This window comes from Adiantum capillus-veneris, chromosome 12 (assembly GCF_014529385.1).
Source record: "Adiantum capillus-veneris isolate H3 chromosome 12, ASM1452938v2, whole genome shotgun sequence".
In the NCBI taxonomy this organism is placed as follows: domain Eukaryota; kingdom Viridiplantae; phylum Streptophyta; class Polypodiopsida; order Polypodiales; family Pteridaceae; genus Adiantum; species Adiantum capillus-veneris.
Window position 1 is genome coordinate 154,395,164 of NC_140942.1, and position 13,352 is coordinate 154,408,515.

The following is a 13,352-nucleotide window of genomic DNA, read 5'->3' on the forward strand; positions in this document are numbered from 1 at the left end:
GTTGGAGACGTATGGAGAGGACCTTGGTATCTATGATCTCTAGATTGATCAAAGCCAAGGCCTCCGTAGTAGTCCGTACCCCACGCTATCATTCAAGAAGAGCTAGCTGCCCCTCCTATGGAGATTGAGGCGCTTACCAGATCGGTCTCCTTTGTCACAGCTTGTGGGATAGAACTAGAGACAAATATGCTAGATTGGCCCTTGAGTCTTCCAAACAGCTAGCTCTTCAGGGAGACACTTCAGGCTGGTATGCATAGATGACATCATGGTTTCACACGCATGGCTTCACCATGGACAGGGTGCCCCCTTTCCAGTACTCTCTTCAGGCACCTTCGATGTCTCTTACAAAGGTGGAGATTACTAGACTCATTCGTCAGGACCTGATCCAACTGGATACCAGGAGAACATGGATAGAGCCGCCACAGGAGCTGGACACGAAGATGGCTTTCTATAGAGAACATCTTCTCCACCTCACAGGAGATGGGTTTGTGATTCGACCCCGCTACATGGACATACATGTCTCATGGTTTGCGGTGTGCCATTGGTCAGATACACACATCCTCACATCAGCTGGAGATTGAGAGTGGTAGATTCAGAGGAATACCAGCAAACAGCAGGAAATGCCGCTTATGCTAGTTAGAGCAAGAGATAGAGCTACATTACATATGTCATTGCACAGTGTGCTATGAGATACGGGGCCGTTTCCATTGCTTATTTAGAGGGAGTTTCGGTCCTTTCTCTAGGGTCATGAGTTATGAGGATCAGAGATGTCTTGGGCTATATCTACTTGAATTACACAGATATAGAGACACTTTACTAGGGAGAGATAGAGAGAGACAGTCCCAGAGACAGATTACAGATTTGTTTTCACTAGATACGGGTAGCCACAGGAGCAGCCATCTCTGCAGAGCTCGGCCCACACTCATTTGAACATTACCGGCACTCTCATCGACCGAGCACTAGAGCTACGGAGATCCAGATGGCCACGATTGAGGAGAGGGGCGACACAGGATCGATGGAGACTACAGCAGAGGATTCGAGCCATACTCTCTCGACATCCAGTGTGCAGATGAGGATGGATTCTAGTAGTAGTATCTTTAATCTAGTTCTTTTGTACCCAGCCACGAGATTCACCATTTTGTAACAGATTGGTCTCATAGGTCATTTTGGCTTTTTGAAGACGTTAATATAACATTTCATTTCTCTCTCAGCATCGACGGAGGCTACGACAGAAAATTCGGAGCACGCTGGCCAAGCATGCACGACGCCCGATTAGACTACTAACCATGGAGGAAATTGATGAGATTCGCCAACAACCGATGCTAGATCTCTTGTGATTCAGCTATCCCAACAAGCCGCCCATTTTGTGCTTAGTCTTTTACTTGGTTCACATCGATCAACTTAGGACCCCATAGTATATATCTTTGTTTTGTACTGTTATTAGGTTATTCTGTTACTCTGACTTTGTATCAGATCCACCACTTTGTAACTTTCGGGTCTCATAGGTCATTATGGCCTTTTGAAGATGTTAATATAACATTTCATTTCATTTCATTTCTCTCTCTCTCTCTCTCTCTCTCTCTCTCTCTCTCTCTCTCTCTCTCTCTCTCTCTCTCTCTCTCAACCATGGACAAAGACATTTCTCTTTCTCTCTCTCTCTCTCTCTCTCTCTCTCTCTCAACCATGGACAAAGACAACTATCAACTTCATATGCATACATACAAGGCATTGATTCAAAAGAAGAAAAGAACACGGGAAGTCAAGCATCAATTTTTATAAGCCCAACAAATGTCACATAAATGTGGAAGAGTTTGGAGAAACTTGAAGAGTAAGAGGGTTGAGAAATTTGATAACTTGAGTCTTATGGATATGTAGACACATTGTAGGCAACTATATGAGCAGCCAAATGCCAAAAAGATGCCGTTTTATGATTCACTCACATGTATGCTCTCTTTTTCTACTATTGAGGATGTGTGCAACGAGCTCGAAAAGTTGGACTAGAAAAACAAGCGACCTTTAAGATATCAAGCCGGAAATGATTAAATGGACTGGAGATTTTAAATATGAGTGAATGTGTGATATGTTCAACCTTGCACTTCAACATGGTATGCCTTGTGATTGGAGCACTAATTGGGCCAAGTCTTTGCATAAAGGACTGGATGTAAAGAATGTAAACGAACTAATTTTTTTCGCCTTGCAAGAGCTCGCTGCTGCTGTTCGCTGCCCCCCGCCATCGTTGAACACTGCACCCTCTCGCCCTCGTGCTCTCCTACTCCTTGAACGCAACCCCCCTCAGTGCTGCTGCATTGTTCTGCGCGCCTCCTGCGCCCCTGTCCTCCCGCCCCTTGGCAGTCTTGCCTGCGTGCATGCGCATCCGCCCCTGCTTCCCCCCCCCCCCCTTTCCCCTGCCTCATCCCCTTCATGTCACTCTTCACCGCCTGCGTGTAGGCTGTTATTTCAGCCTCCTTGTAAGCGCCTCGACGCCAACGCCGTCCTCTTTACAGCAGCAGACATAGAATGGCAGCTTCTGCTCCACCTCAGAGGGACTCGACAGAAGCCGCGTCGCCCGACACCGCAGAGGCGACCCTTCAACTTGCTCTTTTGCAAGAAGAGCAAGCGAGCTTGATGGCCGAAGTGGAATGCTTGCAAGCCACCTCGGTTATTTGCAAGATCATTGGTACTCGACACAGTCGACGCAAGGTTCGGGATTTATTTCAAGCCCGACTTCTCTCCAATGTGGGCAAGATCACCAATGTCCAGATCCTCGAGAGAGGGTATTTCGTGGGAGAGGGTATTGCCAGATAGAGTTCGAGTCTCCAGAGATGATGGCCAAGGTGATATCGATGAGCCCACTTGGCATCTGAGCAGCTCGAGCTTACTTCAGACGATGACATGATGGTTTTGACCCCACTATAGATGGGCTTTAAGAGGAGGCTGACTTGCTTATTTGAGTCTGCTTTCCAGGTCTGCAGAAAGAATATTTCCCCTTACTTCCCACGATTGGTTCCATGTTCGGGATGCTTCTCGAGTCACCTCCCACTGTGCAGGTTCTTGTTCGAGACACACACTCCCTCCCGAAGGTGATACTGTTGCCTCGGTGAGTGAAGGTTGGATGCGGCAGAGTGTGGAGTATTTGGGTCTCTCGAACTAGTGTTTCATTTGCAGACGAATGGGCCACTTACCGAAGGCCTGTCCTCGCACGAGATCTCGAACCACCGCGCCTGCGTAGCCTTGGGAGGCTACACAGGCCCAATACCTTGACAAAGGCCAACGATCAACCAGCTGATGGTTGGCAACAGGTGCCTGGGCACCGTCGACAGGGACGGGTCACCACATTGCACACCCTGGTGACCGACCTCCTGCAACTCAGCAGCATTAGGTTCCGACTGGGAACCGTTTTGACCCCCTTTAGCATAACTCCCCTGAGGAGGCTCCCTCCACCTCAGCTTCATCGCTTCCACCACCTTTGGACTGGCAAAGATTAGTCGCTTCTTCCTTCAGGAGTGTGCAGCTCGCTTGGCTGCAACCAGAGAGGAGGAGAAGCTCTTCGACGACGCATTGCCTTCTTACAGAGGAGGCAACAACAGTATCCAGACAGTCCTTGGCTGGAGGAGCCGATGCAGCAGGCTATGTAGGAGTTGACTAGCATTGAGCAGCGGCGTCATGAGTTTGCCTTCCATCGACAGGCATCTCAGTGGACCAAGATAGGGTGACAGAGTTACTAGGAAGTTTTTTGAGACAAAGAGGCTACGCCATGCGCTGTCATAGGCCTTCTCAAAATCGAGAAGAAGTATCGCCAGGATCAATTGCTTCAGAGCTTGAGGATATGCGTGCAGTTGCTACTGACTTCTACCGCAATGTGTTGTCACTTGAGCCTTAGTCAGAGGGCCATGATGCATGCACAGAGCAGGTTTGGGCACAGATGCCTTCCCTTGTTACAGAGGAGATGAGAAATCAACTTGAGCTTCCACTTCAACTAGAGGAGCTCCATGGGCCCCTGAAAGCACTCCCTCGAGGTAGCTATCCAAGGGAGGATTGATTGACTCCCATTTTTTTCTAGGACTACTCGGACTTGCTTGGTTCAGATCTTTGCGGCACATTCCAGTACGTTTTGCAAACTAGCGAGATGCTTGACAATATGAGTGAGGGCTTCATCTGTAAGGTGCAGCGGAATGTTGTTCTTTCCTCAAGATGAGTGCTCCGTAATGTGCTCAAGGTTCCTTTTGTTCTTATGGCAGGGAGAGCCTTCCGTTCCTTTAGTGAGAGAGTGCAATGGACACAAACAAAGTGATGAACACTGTGAATGAAGGTGTATGAGACTGAGAGATAGAGAGGGAAGAGAATACGACACCAGAGACGTAAAACCCTCCTCCGAAAGCCCCACTCTCTATGGCGAGAGCGGTCTACTATTGATTGCACAAATCTCTACAATGCTTGAACTTGCCGACGATATCGAAGACGATGAGGACGACGACGAGACGGGCTGAAATGGCTGAAATCTGTAAATCTTTATCTGCTGAATTCTGACTCCATGTTGATGACGATGTCAATGGCGACGATGTGACGACGACGCGCTAAAAACGCACATGCTGAAATCTGCATTTTCCGGGCTGCATCTGTAAACCTTGCGGAATCTGACCATGTGGCGAGGATCTGCTGCGGGAATGCTCATGATCATGATGTGTGCAACCAGAGGATATGCATCTATTCTAAGTGTCAGGACATGCACGGTCTGCGAACAAACTCACAAAAGTGCCAAATCACTTCCTATCCTAGACTGACTTGACTGAACTGAACCCTTGTCGTGTTGTAGCTTATCCAAGGACACATAGGGTTGGATGTGTCACGTGACATCCCCTCCTTTTAAAAGTGAGGTACTGGTACCGAACTGTATGGCATCGAGGGAGATCGCCAACAACATCCGGAATCCTTGAAAGGACTCATGCGATACTTGACCTTCATAAAGGTTTGCAAAGTCTTCTTCTTTGGGCTGCGCCGTAAGCGACACAAAGTCTTCTGTGGCTCCTTCGATGCTTCAACTTCGTCTAGAGTCATGTTCCCTACATTCAAAGGACTCTCTTCAGAAGATGCTGACGACCATGCAAGGAGATTTGTATCTCTCTGTAGGGGTCGTGGTCTTAACAGGGAAGATGCCTACTTGGTACTCTTTCCATCCACCTTCGATGGCTTAGCAGACAAATGGTACAACCAGTTTGCAGAGAACCATTTTACAACTTGGGCAGCCTTAAGGCAACAGTTCTGTGCAGCTTTCAGGCCCGGTGACTACAAAGAGAAGGTGTTGGATGAGTTAGCCAACATGGTGCTCGAGCCAGAGGAGACTTTTGCAGAGCATATGACTAAGACCAAGTCTCGCCAAGCTTCCTCAGCAACCCGATGAATTCATGGTGAAGAAGTGGGTGGAGAAGGCGCTTCCCAAAACTTCTCAACAAAAACTCCGAGAGAGTCTCCGGCCCGACGCCACTTTGGAGGAGTTCATCGCAGCTGCTACTAGGATAGAGGGGGCTAGGAAGCTGTTCAACAACTCCCCTCACATAGAGAACCCCTCTGTGTGTCCGGAAAGTCCTGCCGATCCATTGACTTCTTTACGGAGAGAACTTGAAGCCCTAAAACTACAACGCGCTCTTCAAGAGGAGAAAAATCTCTCTTCGCCAGGAGAAACCCCCACATCTTGAGGCGTTGGATCAAATCAAGAGAGAGCTAGAAGAGCTTCGGTCTCAACAAGAGACTAAGGCTATGGTATGGTGCATCTCGTGTCGCTCTCCAAGGCATCCTCTACAGGACTGTCCCCTTCGGACTTATTGCCACTTCTGTGAAAAATCTGGGCACGAAGACAAGGATTGCTACTATATCAAAGGGTTGCGGCAAATACAACAAAGTCTAGGTCCTTCTCTCCAACAATGGCTAGCACCTGCATCGAACATGGTCTCACCCTATGGCCATCAAAACCCGTTGCCACCTCTACTGACAACACCTCCTATGCAACAAGGTATGCACAATAACTTTGCATCTCCCAGCTTTTATCATGCTAGTACTCCTTTAGTTCCCCAAAGCTTCTACACGTCAACCTCCGGTCCCATGTAGCAAGGGCAGAGACCACCTCGCCCCTCAAATAGGCCAATTTTGTGCTACAGGTGCGGGGAGTATGAACACTATCAGAGCAAATGTCCCTTACCAGAAGGGTCTCCTCCTTGCCAACATTGCCCTGAAGCTAAGGATCACTATCGTAAGGATTGCCCAAAACAACGAGTGTCCACATCTACAAGCACAAGCCAACAGGAGTTTACATTTCCAAAGCTTAACCTCATCACAGTAAGCTCCATTCCACAGCCACCGCCTTCCACTCTCATAGTTGCCTCTCAAGAAGAGTTGAAGCATGTGGAAGAGCCGGCTGGGGTGCTCACACGGCCACAGAGAGCTGCTCTTGGCCTCAGCCTCCCTGGTGGTCCAATCTTCCCATCTCCTGTCACACAAATGAGTCAACCTCCAGTAGTAGCTGACAAACCAGCATGTAGTGTCAAGGGCCAGCCTACCTCCCTTCTATAAGATATTGATGGTGCTTTCATCGAAGCAGTAGAGGACTTGCAGAAGCTCAACATACCAGAGCAAGCTCTAATCGAAGGAAACAAGCCCACAGTAGAGTCTATCTTGAAAAACACTTTTCAACAAGTGTCACTGTACGACATGCTTCGACTTGATGCAAATTTTAGAAGTGACACCCTTTCCATCATCCAGTCTCTGTACCCTGGTGCAGGGCTTAGCGGCGGGCACCTACCTGTGCAGCCCTTGGAGTCCTACATGATTTCATATCCAACTGCTCCCCTCACCGACTATAAAGTCCTCGTCTCATTGTGTCTATTCTTGGGCATCAATTCTCAGGCGTCATAGTGGATGGTATATTTGGGATGAATCTGATGCCAGAATTTACTATGTTGGCCTTAGGCCTGCAGCCTACCCGCCCTGCTCCATTCACTGATACATTGGCAGACCAGAGGACAGTCTACCCTGTGGGCATAGTAGAGAAGGTGCCTCTGATGATACAAGACTTCACATTTAGCTTGGATTTTGTGGTGGTCAGTCTTCCTCAGGTGGAGGGAGGATTTCCTTTGCTGATTGGTCGACCATGGTTGAGGCATACTAAGGCACTTCATGATTGGGGCAACGACACCATGTGGATACATACTCGTGGCTCCCCCATGCAACCAATTTGGCTCGAAGGAGGTATGGATCCAGTGGTTCATCACAGCTCATTGTCAGTACAGTCCAACCCCGACCCTGAGCAGCCCATCCCACCTGACGGGTATGACGACGACCTGCTGCAGTGGTTGGAAGCTACCGCCTCGATGCCATGCTATATGGTCTCTATTCAAAACTCACATGTGCCGAGAACACTCTCTTCCAAATCCTCAGGCAGACACAGATGTCACAAGTCCTATACTAGACAGTAGTCTTCCTATAGCAGACAGTGGACCAGTCGAAGCAGTAAGTGGGTCAGCCCCAAATTCTCAAGATTCAGATGATCCTCTTATGGAAGCCCTCGGCCTCGGGGAACCTATCACACATCAGCGAAGGGGGAAAAAATCTCCTCTGCATGAAATCGCCAATGATTCCCCCCTTCCTCTAACATCTCCCAGGTCGGATGCCCCGACCACTCTTAAGCACCCGGTTATGTCTGTGTGTGAAGATTTACCCTTCCATGAGCTTCCGCCTGGATGGTTACAAGAAGAGTATGCGAAGTTTCCAATCGATCAAACGCCAGCACAAGCTCCAAGAGGCAGCTCATGTTTCAACTTCTGATGTAACCTCCACAGTTACACCTCCTGACCCTGTCAAAAAAGTCAACCTGGACGACCCTGACAACCCTCAGCACGTCCTCTTAGCAGCTTGGTTATGGGAGCATCCCGCATTACTCAATCAGGTAGTCTCTTTCATACACTCTTTTAAAGATGTTTTTGCTTGGTCGTACAAGGATTTGGAGGGGATCCCACCAGAATTGGGTGTCCACACTATACCTCTGGTTGAAGGGGCTAAGCCTGTACGAGGCCGAGCTTACAAGCTCAACCCGAAGTATGCTGAGGCGGTCAAGTCAGAGTTGGAAAAAATGCAAGAGGCAGGGATCATTGTACCTGTGGAGCACTCTGAGTGGTTATCACCCATGGTGATAGTGCCTAAGAAGCAGTACAACAAAATCCGTGTGTGCGTAGATTACCGTGCTCTGAATAAGGTAACTATCCCAGATGGTTTCCCAACACCTTTCACTGAGCGTGTGCTCGAAGATGTAGAAGGGCATATATTGTACAGCTTCATGGATGGGTTTAGTGGATACAATCAATTGGGAATCCATCCAGGTGATCAGCTTAAAACCGGCCTGTTTGACTTCCTAGGGTATTTTTATCTACACTAGAATGTCTTTTGGGTTGAAAAACGCTCCACCTTCTTTCAATCGAGCGGTGTATCTCATCTTTTGTCCTCTGCTTATGGATCATCTTCGCACCTTCATGGACGATTTTTCGACCTTCTCAGGTGCTCAGTGTTCAACCCCAGTGGAAAATTTAGAGGAACACCTGGCTCAGCTCTCTGTTGTCTTCCTCAGGTGCAGAGAGGCACAGCTAAAACTCAATCCTAACAAATGTCACTTTTTGGTCACTGAAGGCACACTTCTAGGCCATGTGGTGTCTGCCAAAGGTTTAGCACGAGACCCAGAGAAGATCGTGGCAATCTTGAAGTTACCACCTCCTATCAATCCGAAAGGTGTTCAGAGCTTTGTAGGCCACACAGGATATCATCGTAGGTTCATACGAATGTATGCACAGGTGGCTCAACCATTGACCCGACTGACTAGTGCTACAATACCCTTTCAATGGTCGAATGCAGAGGCTGAAGCTTTTGCATACTTCAAAAAACGCCTCACTGAAGCGCCTATCCTAGTAGCTCCAAATTGGTCTCTCCCTTTTCATGTGCATACTGATGCCAGTCAACTGGTTGTGGGGGTTGTGCTGACTCAACCTAGTAAAGAGTACAACCTGGATCGCCCTGTTACTATGCAAGTCGCCCTGTTACTATGCAAGTCGCCTGGTCACCAAAGCAGATCGCAACTACAACACCACAGAAAGGGAAGGTTTGGCTATGGTGTATAGTTTCGTCATTACTTGTTAGGGATTCACTTCACTATCATCACAGATCATCTTGCGCTACGCTATCTTCTAAATAAACCCCAAGTTGAAGGACGAGTGTGGAGATGGCTACTCATATTCCAGGAGTTCCACTTCGAAGTAGTTCTTAGTCCAGGCAAGCGACACGTCATGGCCGACCATCTTTCTCGCATACACACAGGTGAGCCCAATATTGGGGTTGATGATGATTTTCCTGGCAGTCATCTTTTTAAGGTGGACACAACCCCAGAATGGTATGGAGATGTGTTACATCTGCTCTCTACTGGCTCTACAAATCCGGGCCAGATGGTGTGCTGCGAAGGTGCATCTCCCCTCATGAGGTAGACCACATTCTAGAGGATGCACACAGTGGTCCTACTGGTGGCCACTATCCAGGTCACATCACGGCACAAAAATTCTTACAGACTTGCTTGTGGTGGCCCTATATATTTCGAGATGCTATTGCTTATGTCAAGATTTGTGATGTCTGCCAACGATGTGCGCCTAAGCCTAGCAAGCAATCAAATCGCCCTCTCCAGATATCTATGGCGTGGTTGCCCTTTGATAGATGGGGTTTGCACTTTGCTCGTCCAATTACTCCATCTGCTCAACCAGGCAATCGTAAGTATCTCTTGGTAGCAACAGATTATGCAACGAAATGGGCCGAAGTGGTGGCTACCATCGACTGCACAACCGCCACTGTCGCAAAATTTTTGTATGAAAATATTTTTTGCAGGTTTGGGTGCCCTCTGGAAGTCACCAATGATCGAGGTAGTCATTTTGTCAACGACTTGATCTCCACTCTCCTCACGAATTACAAGATTTTTCATCGCAAATCTTGCTATTACTATCCTAGAGCAAATGGGAAAGCTGAAAGCACTAACAAAGTGCTAATCGCGCTTCTTAAGAAAGCTTGTCATCTGCATCCAACCTCTTGGGCTCAGGCTATCCTCGGCACAGTTTGGGCTTATCGCACCTCCTTCAAGGCAACCACTAACTACACCCCATTCCAGCTAGCTTTTGGCTTAGAGGCAATTGCACCATATGAGTTCAACTCAGGTTCAACAAGAGTGGGAAGCGTTCGTGTCACAGCTGGGAGTGCTTTAGCAAACCTCTCGCGACTCTCAATGTTAGAAGAAAGCAGGAGATTAGCTTCACATGCTCTCCAAGCCGAGCAGATTCGTCGCAAAGCATGGCATGATCGCCATCTCCGAAGGCCAAAAATAATGCACGGCTCGTTGGTGCTACTCTATCAAGCTAAGTATCTGAAGAAAGCTAAGAAGTTGATCCGAGCCTGGCAAGGTACCTTCAGAGTACATGAGATTTTGCCACAGGGGGCTGTCCAGTTAGTCACTTTGGAAGGCATTCCCTTGCCACTGGTAAATGGCTCCAGAATCAAGTGCTATTACTCCTCTAAGTAAAGGGTCTGCAACTATTCCGCCATCTGTAGGTTCTATGTTCCATCTCTCTCCTCCCCAACTATTACTGTCTCAGTTTCTGCTATGTCTGTAAGTTTCCGCCTTTCCTCTAAGATATCTTTTCTCCACTAAGTCTTGGTAATTGGGTATTGTCGTGAACTTCTACAGTCCAATCACTCCTCTAATTGTTTCTATCCTCAGTGTTATTTGCCGTTAAGTACTAAGGTCTTTCCCGTTCGGGAGTCTCCAAAAGTCGTGGCTTTGTTCAGTTTGAACAAGTGGTATCTGATTAGATGGCGATTGAGACAGGGAACAATATGTAATCAAAAACTTGATGAGGCTCACAATGCAATAATGTCTATGTGAAGAATATGACAGAGTTATGTCAAAAAACTTTTAATCCCATTAGTAGCAGAAAACCTTTGGTCCCATTAACAGTGCATTCCCATTAGCAGCAGAAAACCTTTGGTCCCATTAACAGTGCAATCCCATTAGCAGCAGAAAACCTTTGCTCCCATTAGTAGTGCAGCTAGTATTCTAGCGGCAGGAAGGGGCCATTAGAGTTCTGTACTTTTGTGCTCCAAAGCTTGCTTCCGAACCTAAACTTGTCTTCTCTTTGTATCTGCCCACTGCGTCTTTCTCTTCGCGGTTATCTGCACCCTTACTCTCTCCTTGGACCCTATCCCTCTACCCAACCTCTCGCCCCTACAATCTACTAATCTACTCAACCCTAGGGCCCTACTCTCCCTCACCCCCTCGCCCCTACCCTCTAACCACCCCCTCTCGCCCCTACCCTCTACCCACCCCCTCTCGCCCCTACCCTACACCCCTCGCCCCTACCCTCTAACCACCCCCTCTCGCCCCTACCCTTTAACCACCTCCTCTCGCCCCTACCCTCTAACCACCTCCTCTCGCCCCTACCCTCTACCCTACCCTCCCTTGCCCCTACCCTCTACCCTCGCTCATACTCTCCCCCTCACCCCTACCCTCTACCCACGCCCTCGCCCATAACCACCCCCTAGCCTCTACCTTTCTGTACCTAGCCCCTACCCTCTCTGCCTTCACACCTATCCACCCTCTCCCTTCTTTCCGTTGGCTTTCTACCCACCCATCGCCTTATTTCCTTTACCTTTCTACCCCACGCCTAGCCTTATTCCCTTTGGCTAAAAAACGTACCACAAATCTCAGAAACGTACCAGAAACCAGAATACTCAAAAACATGTCTATAGAATCTACTGCTCCCTACATCAACCTCTTTCTACTGTCGGGATCTCGTACCTAACAAACTCTTTCAATTGTACTCACTATGGCAGGAGGTAGCAAGAAACAGACAGCAGCAGGTGGTAGCAGCAAAAAAGAATTGTTGCGAAAGAAGCAAGCTGTGGCTGAGGAATCAGAGGAATGAGAGAGTGAAGAGATGTCAGCCAATAGTAGCCACGGCTTGGATGACATAACTTCCAACGATCCCAGTGATGAAAGCTACAAAGCAGACTCTCCCTCTGAGTCAGAAGCACACTCCGAGTCAAATGCTTCAAGTGATCAAGAGGACCATACAAGAACAGCTCAAAAGAAAGGGAAACAACCAATCATGAGTCATATAATCAAGAGGCCTGCAACATCCAAAAATCGCACCGCATTCTCTTTGGATTTTTATTTACAACAGCCTCGACCATCTCTGAGCGAGGTATTTTCCAATGCTCAGCTGCACACTCTAGGTCTCACAGCATTGGCTGATGCCAATCTACCTAACAGTGTTCCTGTGGAGATGATACATCAAATGTTAAAGGATTTTCCGAAAGTAAGGGGCCACAAGTTGATAGCTGAGAGGCTTGGCCATGCCATGGAAATGAGTAGCTTTCCATCTGTGAAGCCGGCTACACGCACTTTTTCTAAGCTGTCCAAGGATGCCACAATTCAAGCATGTCAAGAACTGCTCAATTCGGATCACCCGAACTATAAAAGGAACAAACGGATTCTGGCAATCTTCAGGTGTTACTTTCTCGCTAGAGAAGCCAAAGAAGATAAAGAAAAAAGTGATCTTCCCACTATCTTCTCCCATTGCGACCGCCTCTACTGTTTAATCCACACCATACCCTGTGGATTCCACCGGATTCTCGTCACCTCATTGCAGTATAGGGCTAAAAGATTTCGGGCCCAAGTGCAATCTGTGCAGTTAAGTTTCAAATGTTTTGCAGCACCTCTGTTGGCATGTGTCATAAATATTGAAGATCCACACGAACCCTCGAAAGGGAAAAGAAAATCTGTAAGCATTCAGGCTCACCCTATAGTTACCAAGTGGAAGAAGATAAAGGCAAAAGCGGCGAAGGATACAGTGAAGTCTTTACTCTCCCTACCAGTTTCGGAAAGCCAATAGCTTCGAGTGAAGCAACCTATTTGACGTTCCTCGCATACGGTCGCTACTGATTCGATGGTAAGTTCAGGTGGTGCAGATCACACTGCATGTCACAACTGTGGCTTCTACAGTGTGTGTTCCTCTGTCTACTGCTGCTATTTTTACCCCTACCACAGTGACTAGCTCCCGCTCCCACGTCCCAGTGGCAGTTGCTTCTTCTCCTATGCCTAGTCCTGCTGCATCCACTCCCACCATCTCTACTCCGACAGAGAGACATACGCCCAGTCCACCACGAGCAGTCCCACCTGCTGTACCACTTGCCAGCTCTCTTCACGCTGACACTGTTACAGGACCTTCCACAGGGTCGGACTCTACATCATTTTTTCGGCTATCTGAGGATATATTGCAGGA

At 48.1% G+C, this 13,352-nt stretch overlaps 1 protein-coding gene across 8 annotated transcripts in view; it reads right to left on the reverse strand.

Annotated features, from left to right (window-relative positions):
* Positions 1 to 13,352, reverse strand: part of LOC147446715 (P-loop containing nucleoside triphosphate hydrolases superfamily protein) — a 223,318-nt gene that overhangs the window by 50,603 nt on the left and 159,363 nt on the right. The window lies entirely within an intron of this gene.